This window comes from Uloborus diversus, chromosome 2, assembly GCF_026930045.1.
Source record: "Uloborus diversus isolate 005 chromosome 2, Udiv.v.3.1, whole genome shotgun sequence".
Taxonomy (NCBI): Eukaryota; Metazoa; Arthropoda; class Arachnida; order Araneae; family Uloboridae; genus Uloborus; species Uloborus diversus.
The window spans coordinates 164,835,309-164,849,766 of record NC_072732.1 but is presented as its reverse complement, the minus strand read 5'-3'; the positions used below and the strand labels follow the sequence as shown (position 1 = coordinate 164,849,766).

Genomic DNA, 14,458 nt, shown 5'->3' with positions numbered 1-14,458 from the left:
TTTCAACCGATTTAAAGAGTTGTACAAAGCTACAATGTAATGCAAGAAAATAAAAAACGAAACGTAGTGAATAAATTTCCCGAAATAAGTAATAACGTTGTAGCACTTTGAAGCAAATCAAGTAATCTGCATATTTCATACAAAGCTCTTAGTTATCTTTTTTTTTTTCTTTAAAAGCAGACTTTATCCCTCATAACATTTAAGCGATCACGTGAAGTGACATCACCTCATCACATCGCTCTATTGGCTGAATTTTTGAGCAGCTAGGAAAAGAAAAAGCAGCAGGTTTCCGCTGGCAAACCTTTCGCCCAGTCATACCCCGAGTATCAACAGTTGCATTAAACTAGGCAACAAAGAAAGCACTAACACTTGTTCTTTTTACCCGCTGGGAAACGACCTGTTTCACAAAATGTTTTTTTGGATATATTATCGTAATTGGACTGTTTGGTAAGATTTACTATCATTTCAAACTCTTAATGTATTTTCTCGGAAATTCAAATTATTATCTGTGAAAAATGTTTTCTTTTTACAACAATGTAAATAAACATTTCTCTTTAATCAGTGATTAGATTTTAAATTTGATCATTATCACATAATTCATAAATGCGTTTTTTTTGGTGAATAAAGTTCGTTTATTTATTATTTATGGCAAGTGTTTAAAATTCTTATAGTACTTTGAAATTTGAAAATTTATTTATATGAAGCCTAAAACGTTAGAATCCCTAAATGAACAAAAGTAAATAAATGAATCAGTTGTTGAAATTGAGGGGGAAAACGTAGTGTGAGAAAAATTCTCACATTTTAGAGTTTTCTGGTTTTTTATTTGGATACAAGTTTTTGAGGGGTTAGGAAAATTAAAGAAATTTTTTCCGTTATTTCCTTTTTTTAAAAAAAATCAAATAAAGTCTTTGATTTAACTCAGTTCAAGGTGGTGATAGATTTTTTTTTAACCGATACTATGTAATCGCATGCATTTTGAACCGCGTTTAAACAAACAGGAATATGTTTAGATTAATAGAAAATGATAATGGTAAATACATAGATCATTAAACCAATTTTTAAATGCAAAGTATTTGAAAATTATTAAATTGATCCACGAAAACGGAAGAAAAGGTTTTTGATGCTCTTTTTGTTTATGGAAACTAAACCAAAATAAATTATGACGATATCTTTAACTGATGAAGCTAAAGAAAAACACGATGAATACACATTTTAATTCCTAAATCTTATCATAAATATTGACATTTCTATTAAAAAAAAAAAAACACTTAAATACAATTTGCAATTACTGAAAAAAAGACATTTTCACTGATTTAAAGTGAAGTACATTGAAAACTATATGTTCAGCTAACATAAATATGCGATTTACATTAATACCGATAAGATAGAGCAGGTTCTTATCAGGGGTGCAAACCGAGACCCACGTGATAACAGGCCACACAACTCCCCTCCCTCCCCCCCCCCCGCTTCGTTACGCCACCAGTAGTCGATCTTTGAACTTGGCGCGAAACTTTGAAAGCAGTGCAGTCTACCAGTTAAACAATAGTGCTTCTTGGTCTGGTTGAAATAGATGAAATAGGAAATATTGACTTCGGCTGCACATTTTTGAATACAATACTGATGGATTTATCTCATCCTTTCCACGTACCGGAATGTAGAGGCAATTAAAAATATATATATATAATATAAGTGTCTGCTGAGTGAATTTGAGTCAGCGATTTCCGCTTCTGAACAACCTGCATGTGAAGAAAAAAGCTGGGCGTCTCATGGAATAAATTTTAAAGTTCGGAGGTAAGTACTTTTCTCAGATAAACAAAATTTACATTTTAGGCAGTTAAGATTACTTAAGTTTTCCTCTATTACACGAACAATTGTCAGTTTCCTTTCTGATATCTTTGTCTGTAATTTGTAATTTTAGTATACTGCTTTAATATTTGAAACGGTTAACTTGCAACTTTTTATTTCTTTATTTTTTCAACTTTGTACACGCATTTATTCGAAATGGATTTTCCAAGCTGACAATATACATATGTCAAAATTTTCTGCAGATATACTTGTTGCTATCAGAAGCAACGTAACTTGGTGTTGATATTCAGTTAATATGTAAGGCAAGTTTATTCAAACAGGGTTTTAACTGAACTAATCTTATATTTTCCGTTTCGATTAATTATTGTTTCATACGCTAGCATGTGTTATTTTGATCAAAAAACATTCCTTGATGGGCTTCCGTAGTTCTGAGATAGAAGATTAGATTTGAACGCCGGAGGTCGTGGGTCCGATACTCAAACATTTCCCCCCAACTACGCCCCTGCAATGTTACTCAAACAAGCTGGTTCTGTGCGTAAATTAAAAAAATATATACGGTTTTTTTTCACTGTTGTCTTTAAGTTTTATGATATTTATGCACACATTGTGGTTAAGTTAACGGTATTCATAATTTCTGGGCTTGCGAAAGATTAGTTTTGAGCAGTGGATACACAACGTGTTTTTGCCAAATGCTCTGTGCTTGTTTGTTTTATGCTTAAAAAGGGCAAAATATCTTGAACTACATATTTTTTTGAACTCCTTGGGTTTTCTATTAATAAGCTTTCAGGAACTCTGAAACTGCAACATAAATTGAATTAAGGGGCTGTCTATAAAGTATTATGCAAACTTTTGAACAAATTCCCCCCCCCCTCCTCCTTGTTACATGTAACGCTGTTCAACATGAGCATATTGTTATAAACAACGCGTGATGTCACACTTCTTGTTATCCTCTCCCTTCCACCTGTCACAAAACTGTCACATTGATTTCCTAAAAGAGCATACTCAGCAAAATGTTGATCTAAATTTAACATATATGAGGTTTTAAGTATTAAAGAAAGTTGCTAAAATGGTCATTCTATGAAAAGTTTTTTGAAAAAGGTTACTTCGTCATCAATTAATGCTTTTTAAAATAAATTTTCAAAAGCCTAAAATGATGAACTATTAAAGCCCCCCCCCCACACACACACAAGAATCATTAGCAGCAGAAAAAGCTGAAAATGGAAAAGTAGCCGAATTCCAAAAAAAAAAGGCTGTTTGGATATTGAATACATTTTTTGGATGTACAACATACAGTATTCATGATGTTGTATTATACATTCTTTAATTAACGTTTTTCAAGTTGAATTCCTGTGTAATTTTTCGAGAGTGCCCACCGAAGGGGGGGGGGGGTCGGAATCATAGTCTCATAGTAATGATAACTTTTCAACGGCTATAGTTATAAATAACTGTGCCCTTGAAATTTTAAGGGAGATGGAGATGTTTTGGGTTTTTTTTTTTTTTTTTGAAGTTTTCATAATTGAAGGGGGTAGGGCACCGTCTACTTTGGTGGATGGCACCCAAGCATTCACGTCTTACGAAAAGCATAAATTTGCTCAGCTAAGTTAACATTAATAATATGGTATTATGTACTTTAATTTGATGTTATGTCTTTAAAACATATTGCAGTCATGTTTCCCGTTTTCTTAAGTAAAAATGTTTATTTATTTTTTAAAATTTCATTTAATTCTTATTCAAATACAATAGTAATATTATTTTTTGTTTTGATGTAATTGTAAAATGAAAATTCATTTATTTATTTGAATACTTCTTAAGACTTAATGTTTCAATACAATATACGAGTAGTTAAAATGCGATTAGTTAAAAAACAATTTCCAATGAAAAATAAAACTGTGTTTAGTTATCACTTTGTTTTAACATGATTGTAAAATAAAATCGTGTTTAGTTATTTGAATACTTTGTAATACTTATAAATGTTTTTATGTCAAATACTATGAATTAAGCTCAGTGTATTTTTTAATGTATGATTATCGGTTCCTTCTTATGTTTTCAAATGAAAAAGTAGAACTTGTAATGCTACTAAAATAACAGAAGTCAATAATAAATAAACCAAATAGTTTTATTTAACCAAAATATTAATCGAAGTGCTCACTTCCCAATATCATTGTGGATCGACAAACGATGACGTCATTTGCTAGTTGGATGGCCTTCCTATCTCGAAGGCCTCGTGCAAACAGGGGGGATTATGGCGCAAGTTGCGCCATCAAACTTTTTGGGGAGGATTTTTTTTTTCCGGAAAGTTTTTCTTTAGAACATGACATTTTTGAATTTTGAAAAGAAAAAATATTTAAACTCATTCAACAAGAAATAGATGCATTAATAATGCTTTTTTTACGTACTCTTGAGGAGAGTCTTCGTACCCCCCCCCCCCGCCCCCCCCCGTTTTTCAGAAGTGAGGCCGCCAATTTCATTTTAACGATGCAACTAACGAAGAAAAAGGGAACCTTTCTTTCTTTTAAACAATTAAAATAGTAACTATAAATGAACAATTGAAATAATAATGCCAAAAAGTGTTTTTTGTGAAATTTGAATAGAAAATGTAATCTTAAAATACAATTTAGGAACATCCATGATTCTCTTTTATTAAGAATATCTAAGTAAGAGCCGCGGAAATGTGCGCTTCAAACATTTTTATCAACGAAAAAAGAAGTATTCAGTACAGTACACTCTTCACTAGGTCGCAGAGTGGGTATGTCTGCCTAGTAGAAAACTATGGGCTCAGCTCAAATTAAAGTATTGTGCATAGAGTAAAATTAGCATAATGCTAGGAAGACCGGCGACAAAACTAACATGGTGCTCGCCTTGTCTTTCGACGGCCCTGGTTATACAAAACCATGCTTCATGATTTTTCAGTTTAAAAAAATATATATATAAATAAATAGGACAGCTTCATTAGGATATCCCATAGGATAGGGGTAGCCGAAGCATTTCTTTTTTTTTTTGATGAAAAATGTTGTCCTGAAAATCATTACTAAATGGAGAAAAATGTATGGGTCGCCGAAAAAGGTTTGAAATAGAGAGAGAGAGAAAAAAAAAAACAGTCCAATGCAAAAAGAGATTCAAAGTATTGTAATGAATACTCACAACAAAAGTTCTAAATGTTTGAATGTAAAAACCGTAAGTAAATCAAAGCTTGATCAAGAGATGCAGGTGACATATTTAAAATAAAATGAAGTGGAATAGAGATCTAAGGTATCTCAGAAAATTACCACATCCGTTCAAAATGTTAAAAGTCCTTTTTCTAAGGTCGTAAACGCTTGTATTGCAAGAAAACAAAAATATTAAGCGAGAAATTGAAAACTTTATTATGGAAAATCCAACCAAATAATCGTCGTGTTTGGCAAAGGAAAATTGGAAGAAAATATTAACACAATATGTTTACCAATAATTAAAATTTACAATGAAGATAGGAGAGACGTAGCCAAACTGAAAAGAAGATTGTGGAATTCCAAACCCTTCTTTTTACGTTCCCAAAGCTGGCCTGTGAGTGACTTTTTAAAAAACTTAGGTTTTGAAAAACTCCCGGGAAAACGTTCTCAAACCCCATCTCTTACCCTAACGTCATTAAAGATGGCCTACACCTGAGAACTTAGGACTGCAATTTCGAAAAACCGTAAGAGTGCTCCCAACGTAACCTCCAAGAAACGCCCTCTAAATTAATCATTCATCATCATTCAATACCGAATAAATTTCGTCTTTTCTACTTTAATTTTTAAAAAAAAACAACTCGCCGAGGTATCTGAAACTGTCGTTCTCCAAACATTACCGAAGATCATGAAAAATTTAATAGTAAAAGACTTCAATTCATAACATGTTTCGGGGGAGATCTCCAAAACCTTCTACCCCTCTAACATTATTTAAAATTGTCTATGACTGCGTTAACTGAATTTCAATTTTAAAAATTTGCCAGGGGAGGTGAGAAATAATTCCCTTATACATGTCACAATTGGGAATGCGTGCTTGGAGTTTGCATTTTGAAAAATTATAGAACTATGACCCAGAGTCTTCTTCCCTTAACATACCACAGATAGTGTAAAACTGTTTTTCGAATAACAATCTTGAAAATTTTCGGGGGAGATGTCCCAGATCCCCTCTTCTGAACATAATTAATGCATAATTAAATGCTGTTGACGTGACCCTTCCTTCTCAGAATCGAACCAAGATGTCACCTTAAAGATGATATTTTCTAATTACTGTCAGTTCATATTCCATACAAACACTTTCAAAATATGATTAATAATAATGTAATAAAAACTATAATTACAAAAAGGTGCTGCCGGTCAGCTACATTTACCTTATTTCTGTTATAAAAATGTTGATTATCCTGCTATAACGTCACATATTCTCAATAAAAGTGATGAATTTGAGTACATGCTAGAACTTCATAGTTTTTGATTGCTTGTCAGCTGGATGTCGATGTGATTGGGCATAGGCTTCGTATTTCTTTAGTATCAGGTTTGAATCTGCAGTTCAAGTATTCAGTCGGTGGATTTTCAAGACACAGAAAACCGTCAGGGTCCTTGTCACACGATTGCTGCACAAGATCCCTTGAGCGCCTGTTTGGCACAGACAACTCTGAGACAAAAAGAACGAGATAATTTTTTTTTCGAAAAGGTATTGATTTTCAAGAACGCGTATCTAAAATAATACTGAAAATGTGACATATATGTACGAAAACGATTTCACAATAAATTTAGTTAATTTTTACTTTTATTCGGAACACATTTTTCCTGCCGTTTCCAAGATATAATCGAAAACCACAAAATTTGGCTCCCCCCCTCAGCGTCGAGGACTTGCAGTATATTTACTTATTAATTATTTCTTAAAATTTCTTACTGAGGAAATGTTGACTTTCTGCACTTCGTCAGTTCACTTTCGTAAAAAAATGCAATGGGTATGGAGCTAATTCATACTGCATAGACATTTTTTCTCAACATTTTGCCCCCTCCCCATTTGTCGCAAAGTACTTTTCATAAACTAATTTTTATAAACATAGTATTAAAAATTGCTTGATATCACACTTCTTACTCTTTCCCTCCCCCTTATCACAAAGTCACAATTTTACGAGCCCCCCCCCCCCTCAACCCTTAAACATCATTTGTGTTGTAGTAATCCACAAATACTTCTTTATTGTCCATCACGATTGTCGAATTCAATGAAGAAAGAGGAAGTGCGCGACCCTTTCGAGTCAGTTTGAAATTTGTGAATGGCAAGTGTTCCATTTTTTGCCATGAAAGTGCGTGTTTGAAATTCTATAACTTTTCATTGGTTGAATAAAATATAACAAAATAGCATATCAAATTGACGGAAATTTAAAGCTCTACAACTTTGTCATTGACAATTTTCATGAATACTGCTCCTGAGAAGCACTAGGAGCAAATGTTTGACAAAAAGAGAGAATTTTTTCGAAAATCATCGATTTTTTGCAACGTGTACCTGGAAAATTATTGAACATTTGACACATACAGGGTGCGGAGAAAGTTCCCACAATTTTATTAGATATTTCAATAGGCTGTAACTAACACATAAATCAACAAATCAACAAGTTAAAGCAATAAAAACTCTTTATTGAAACAATAATAATAACATTGAACAAAAAAATTATAACAATTGTTCAAAATTAGCTCCTTGGGCTTCAATGCATTTACGGAGCCGCAGTCTGAAATTGCCGACGATGTTCGCGCACGCATCCACCGTTATCTCATTCCAGGCACGCCTCAGAGCCGTTGTGAACATGTCGACCGTGGCGTATCGTTTTCCCGAGATTTTGTCCTCCAAGATTGACCACATCGAGTAATCCATCGGATTGAGGTCCGGTGAGTTAGGAGCCAAACATCCTTCCCCCAAAAACCTGGGAACAGATCTTCGCAGATGGCAATCGTCGATCGGGCCGAATGCGCAGGAGCCCAGTCTTGTTGGAGTGTGAATCCATCTTGGCCAAAGTGTTCTGTTGCCCATGGCCTGAGTACGTCGTATAGAACCCGCTGCTTATAGCTCGCAGCATTAATTTTGCCGTTTCTGTCAATGAAAACAAGCGGCCTCTTCCCAGTGGCACAAATGCCAGCCCAGACCATTACGGAGCCTGGAAAGTGACTGTGTCCGATGATTTTTGCAGCAGCGGTCTTCTTCTGACCCTTCTTAAGCAGTTGGCGATGATTTTGACGGTTATGTGTGGGCTCGATGGTGAAGATTTTCTCATCGTTAAAGATAACCTTCGAGAGGCGAGCACCAGCGGTCAAGCGAAGCATCCGTCGAGCTTTTATCAATCTTTTCTGCTTCATTGTGTCATTGAGGAAGTGGAGGCGATTGATCTTGTAACAACGAAGTCCCAACTTGTTTTTCAGGATGGCTCGGACCCTTTTTTCGCTGATCACCAGTTTTTTGGCCATTTTTCATATTAAGCGTTCTGGATTGCGACGGATGCGACAGCGGATCTTCTGCACATTCGCTGGAGTCGTTACAGTGGTTGGACGACCACTCCGTGGACGGTCGGCAGTCCCTCCAGTCTCCTAGTAGTGTTTCACAGTGTCATAGACTATTTTACTCTTGAATCCAATCGTTCGAATAATATCGGCTATTTTCATTCCCTTCTTGTGTAACCTCTAACGATATTCTGAAGTCAAAAATTATCGCATATTCTATGCACGCTACACCCCTGCTTTGCGCACTCATTGACTGGACTATTGATGCACTGTGTTTCGGTCATAACAGAAAAATGGTTATAAAAAAAGGAAGCGATAAAATATTCGATGAGTAAACTAAAGCTAATCTCACATTTCTTCGGTAAAGTAAACACTTAGCAGAAATATTCCAAACAGCTGCATTGAATTTTTCTTCTATTTAATTGCCAAGTTGCAGCATTTATTTGACTCATACGAAATGACTAAACAACTTCCTGTTTCCTGTAGTTGACGGTTACGTAATCAGCGATGGTGTCGAGTGTTTTTACAAATCGACGCGTTGTAAATTTATTGTACAAAATGCTGTGTTTCTTTGCACATATTATTTTATGATAAGTTGGAAGAAATTAGTGCAGATGTATGACAAGTTTCGGCGACAGGAGTAGCCGAGCTATGTTGCTTATAATTAGGCTTGCCAGATTTCTGAAATGTTCAACCGAGATACCAGGCACGTAGCTAAGATTAGGCGCTCATATTTGTTTTAACTACATTATCAACTGTCTAATTCAATAAATACTCCATAATTCCCCACTCCTGACTGTTTCGAATTGGATTTTGGACTGCATTTAAATGCTTCTATGGACGAAAATATTGCCAAGGCTCATTAAAGAGAAGCTCGAAATGTTTCTTAATTCATTTAAATTTTTAGAGTTCATTCAACGGTAAGAAATGGTATAATACTTCTAATCTTCACCTTTTTTTTATAGTATTTTCATATAAAAGCTTAAAAAAACATTATTAAAACTGTTCAAACAACTAAAATCAGTGGTTGGAAAAACTACATTTTATTTGTAGCGAACTACAACTACTTTATTACAAATGTAGTTAACTTCAACTACAACTACTTTTTCCAAAATGTAACAACTACAAACTACTTTTAAAAAGTAGTTGCTACTTCGCTACTTTTTAGCTACTTTAAAAAAATTAATAAATAAAAGCATACACCATTTGAGAATTGAACAAAGATTCAAAAAATGATTTAGAATAATAAACTGAATCATTTGAACATGGAATATTACCAAGAATTATTTATTCTTTCCGTCGTTTGCTGAGCCAATTTGTCATTCCAAATATTTTTAACGGTTTTTACGAATATTCGCTGCAAGAAAGGATTTAAAAGTTGAAGGAAATCAACCTTAAAAATTTTAATTCTTTCCTGACAGTGAATATTTCATTCAAGACAAGAAGTGCAACTCGGCTACTTGAAAGTGTAAATAGATGCAGTCAGGGGCGTGCACTGGGGGAGGAGAGGAGAAGGGACACCTGTTGTGTGTGGTCCGGGCCCGAGTCTGAAAGTGGCCCAATATTTTTAAAACTAGGGGTTTAAATAAATCTAGGGGTAAATATAGGGGTAAACAATATGGAGGAGGAAGGAACTAATTAATTGATTTTGAGCTTCAAGCTAGAGGTTCGGACTGAAACAACATCTCCTTTTTTGTGCCACTCATAAAATGAAATAAGAGCATTTTTTTCAATTTCACCGAATAACCTCAAAAACTTAAATATTTAATAATCGACTTTTATCATGTTAATATATCAACATTCAATCAGTGAAAAAGAAAAAATAAACAAATGGGAAAGTACCCCAAACTGTACTAGTATTTATAATCAAATATTAATAAATATCTGAAATATGAAAGATAATTAAGAATGCTTACTTCAACGTGCAATTTTAAACTACAGTGGACTCGCGCAACAGCGTGATTTGATTTACACGAAATGTCTATATGGCGAGCTTTACTCCAGTAATGAATTTTAGAGCTAACGCGAATTCTTCACCCTGTAGCACGAAAGTATTCGTGAGGAAATCGCGGGGCTTAAGTATCACCTACTCTACTGGCTACTGAATATTAATTTCGTGCATGAACTTTTCCTTTAGCATCACTGAAAGCGAAAATTCTCCAACGTACTAGTCGGAACATCGCTTTGTTAATTTACAAATCGCCACTCCGCATCTTTTTCTTTCTAAATATGAGTTTGATGAAACATAAGTTCACATAAGCAGCTGTTTATCTAAAGTTTGAAAATAGAAGGAAAAATACTAATATTTGACAACTAAAGATTTTCGATATGCTTGAACAACTAAAAAGTGTGTCGAATATAATTACGGTATCTATTGTAGTACTATTGTAGTGTGGCATTTTTTTATTGCTACATAATATACGTACCGTTTCATTTTATGCCATTATTTCCCACTGATTTTGTGCATCCTAACCTAACAGTATTTTAAACAAAATTATTCAATAACACAGCTTTTTTAAAAATACAGTGAAATTTCACTTCTCTATTCTCTATGTTTAAATTCGGTAATAGGAAGTTAAGAAATGGGTTAAAACAGTTTGAGGGACGTTTTCAAATGTCTCAAAATGATTGGTATACTCATAAAAAATCATATAGATACCCTTTTCCACGACGCGAAATTTCAACCTACGCTAGGAGCCTTGGAACGCATCCCTCGCGTTGAAATTCGACAGTAATATGCAGGTGACATTAATACCGTTAGCTTTTTGAAAAAGGAGCAAATTTGCAAGAAACGAAAAAGTCCCGTGACCATATATTTCTATAATACTGTAACATTTGTTAGCCGGCCAAAAAAAAAGGCAGTTCAATATCATCGTCTTCCATAACATTTACAGTAGCTTCCATATTAGGTGGATATTGGCACAATAGTCTCATTGAAATCTAAAATGTTCATCCACGGGACATTCTCAGCTGCCAGAAAACCAGGGCTGTGGAGTCGGAGTCGAAGAGTCGGAGTCGGACTGATTTTGGAATAAAGGAGTCGGAGTCGTTGGAAAACATGCCGACTCCGACTCCGGGTTTCTTTTTTTCTTTCCTTTTCACTGACTCTCCTCGCATTTTTTAAAAATTGATTACCAATTGGTTCGATTACATGTATAAAAAGATACTAAAGAGAAAATAACTGCCATTATGGCAATCAGCTAGCTTGAATGCTTACCGAACTTTCTGGAGCCGTCCCCTAGTTTGCTTGCTTTTTAACTTAACTAATAGCAACTGTCAGCAAACGGTTTTGTTGAATAACATTTTCAAGTAATCACTTTCAAATAAAAATAGAAATATAGTGTTTTGTCCTATCTTAGTTTAAAATAGTAAAAGAAACGTAACAAATTAGTAAGTCGACGCCTGTAGCTAAGGTTGAAACGTTTAAGTGTGATCGGCAAATTCAAAGAAGTTCTGGCCCGAAAGTACGAATCCAAAAGATTCGATGAAATAATCTAATGTTTTTTTTCTTTATTAAGACTATTTCTGTAAGATTGGTTCTCACTAAAAAGTATGGAACAAAATAAGTGTAAAAAATTTCTTGATTACTACACTCAAGAATTGCAGTTAATCTTAAAATCTTCATATTTAGGTTAATTCTAAAGCAGCCAATAAAATTTAAATTAAAAATTTAGCGAAGAAGAAATATAGGTATAGTAAAAGCTATTCGTACAAATTTGTATACCGCCGCGTTTTGTGTAAAATTAGCTCCTGACGCATATGTGCCCTATTTTCGTTGAAATTTTATTGATGAAATATAATTTAAAATATATTCGTGAAAATTTTCAGAATTAAAGTATTTATATTTTTTATAAACTCTGAAATTAACTTTGGGTGTCATCTACTAGATGGATGTCACCAGGGGCAAACCACTCCCTCTCAAGAACTTGGATTTAGAAAAAAAGTTTTTTTTCTCTCAAGTTACAGCTTTCAAAAATTGAAAGCACACGATTTGATCAATATATATTTGTTAAACATTAAAGGGGGGCAAATTACAGATAATCATTTTCAAAATTTTTAAAAGGGATTTTTAAGTCATCTCACTTTTTAACTCGTAACTATTGGAAAGTTTGATTTTTAAATTGAATTTCTAACGTTGTATGACGTCTTGGGTTTACAATAAAAAACAAAATGCTAAATTTTCATAAAAAGGATTTAATATTTCAATCTCTGTTAAGAGATTTTCCCCCTTCCCTTGAATGGAGAGAGGGAGTTTAAAAAATACAATTAAAAAAATTTTAAAAAAATCCGGAGTCGGAGTCGGGCGTTTCAAATTCCAGGAGTCGGAGTCGGGGTCGGCCATTTTCCTTCCGACTCCGCAGCCCTGCAGAAAACACAAAAGCGGCATGGGTGCCCGTATACTAAGTTTTAGGGTTGGGGGGGGGGGGGGGTCAGATATTTTTCTCATGGTTTAGTAGGATATTTTCACATGGAAACCGATTTCATTACAGATTAGAATTATCAAAAAAATTGACATTTTTAATAACTTATTCATTAATGGCTGGAGAAGAAATGTTTTTACATTTTTGCGAAGAAAAAAGTACTAAAAGAAAGAGGTAAATTCTAAAGCAGAGGGGGGGGGGGGATTTGAGCCAAAACTTGCCTTTCATATGGGCGCCCATGAAACGCGGTACATTGGCAGTTGTCTCTAAGCCATAAGGTGAATATTGGGGAAATGTGAAAATTTCGATGCTAAACAAACTAATGGCGTCAAACAGAAAGAACATATGGCTTCAATCTGAGGTCAGCTAGTAATTTTCAGTCTTCCGAAGCTGACTGGTGCAAATTTTACTCGCGTAAAATACTCGCGTTAAATATTAATTAACCTTTTAATTTTACTCGCGTAATTTTACTCGCGTAAAATTTGCACAAGTCAGATTCGTTTGAAACCTCCGTTACTTTCTTCTTCTTCTTTTTTTTTTTTTTGAAATTTTATTTAAAAGTAGTTTTTCAAAATCGCTACAAACTACTTTTTTTGTATCGAACTACTCGCTAAACTACTTTTTTTGAAAAGTAATGCGCTACAGTACAAACTACTAAAAAATGTAGCTACTACAGTAGCGTCGCTACTTATAGAGCGCTACTTCCAACCACTGACTAAAATACATAGAAAGTGTCGTTGCTCGTTAATAAGTATTTTCTTGTGATGTATTGCTAAAATAGATTGGTAAGGATCAGTTATGGTATTTACGATGAATTAATTTAAACAATAAAATTTCTTTGTCAAAATTTTAAAGAAAATATGAATGATAATTTGTTTATAAATACTATTTTTTAGGCCATCAAAGATATTAAGCATTTTACTTGCACATTTTCTATTTAAGGAGTTTCGCATGAAGGGTCATTTAAGGGTGATAAGAGGAAGTATTACCAAGGAAGTTAGGTATTACTTTTAGAACTTAGGAAAATGAATAACTACACTTACGAACACATTGTATATACATAGTGTTTTTATGTATACTGCCGTACTAAGCACAGTTGCGGTATCTGCAGTAGAGCTCAAAATGAGAAATCGATGATTAAAGTTTTACAACTCGTTTCTTTGATTTATGACTTAATTAAATGCTCAACTTGCGGTAGTTGTTTCGTAAATAACTTATCTAAAAACCGTAAGAGAGTATTTTTGTAAAAATCTTAATTTAAAATTAATAAAAGTAGTTACGACAAATTTTCTTTTTAAAACCTTTTCATATACTAAGCTATTTTCACCGTAAGTGACGATTACTAGGCATTTTTAGGGGTATCTGCACAGATGCGACAAAAATAGCTTAGTAAAACGTGCTCAATGTATCATTAAATAATACTGAAAACATCTGCTTTCTTTGGACTTTGCTGTTTCGCTTTATTTTGTTAATACAAATCTAACAGAATCTACCTTCTGAAAGACACCATTTTCAAAACTCCGGACTGTTAAAACTTTATTTTCTAGATTCATTTTTACCGAGCATGAAGATAATTTTGAAAGCAGACGATAATTAAAGATATTACTGACCGTGGAATGAAATGCGTTTTTTTAGCCTACTTTCCCAGTAAAGGTCAGAAAAAGAAGAAAAAAAGCAGGAAAAAAGGCTTAATGCATCTTAAAAATATCGCAAAAACAAAAAAAATTAAAAATTAATAAAATAATTGAATAA

General features: G+C 33.8%; 1 protein-coding gene across 2 annotated transcripts in view; it reads left to right on the top strand.

The window, feature by feature from the left end:
• Positions 1-308: 308 nt before the first annotated feature.
• Positions 309-14,458, top strand: part of LOC129216120 (uncharacterized) — an 80,514-nt gene continuing 66,364 nt past the window's right edge. For both annotated transcript variants that reach the window (XM_054850276.1, XM_054850275.1), the window contains exon 1: positions 309-447. The gene's annotated coding sequence lies outside the window, so the exon portion shown is untranslated. The remainder of the gene's footprint in view (positions 448-14,458) is intronic.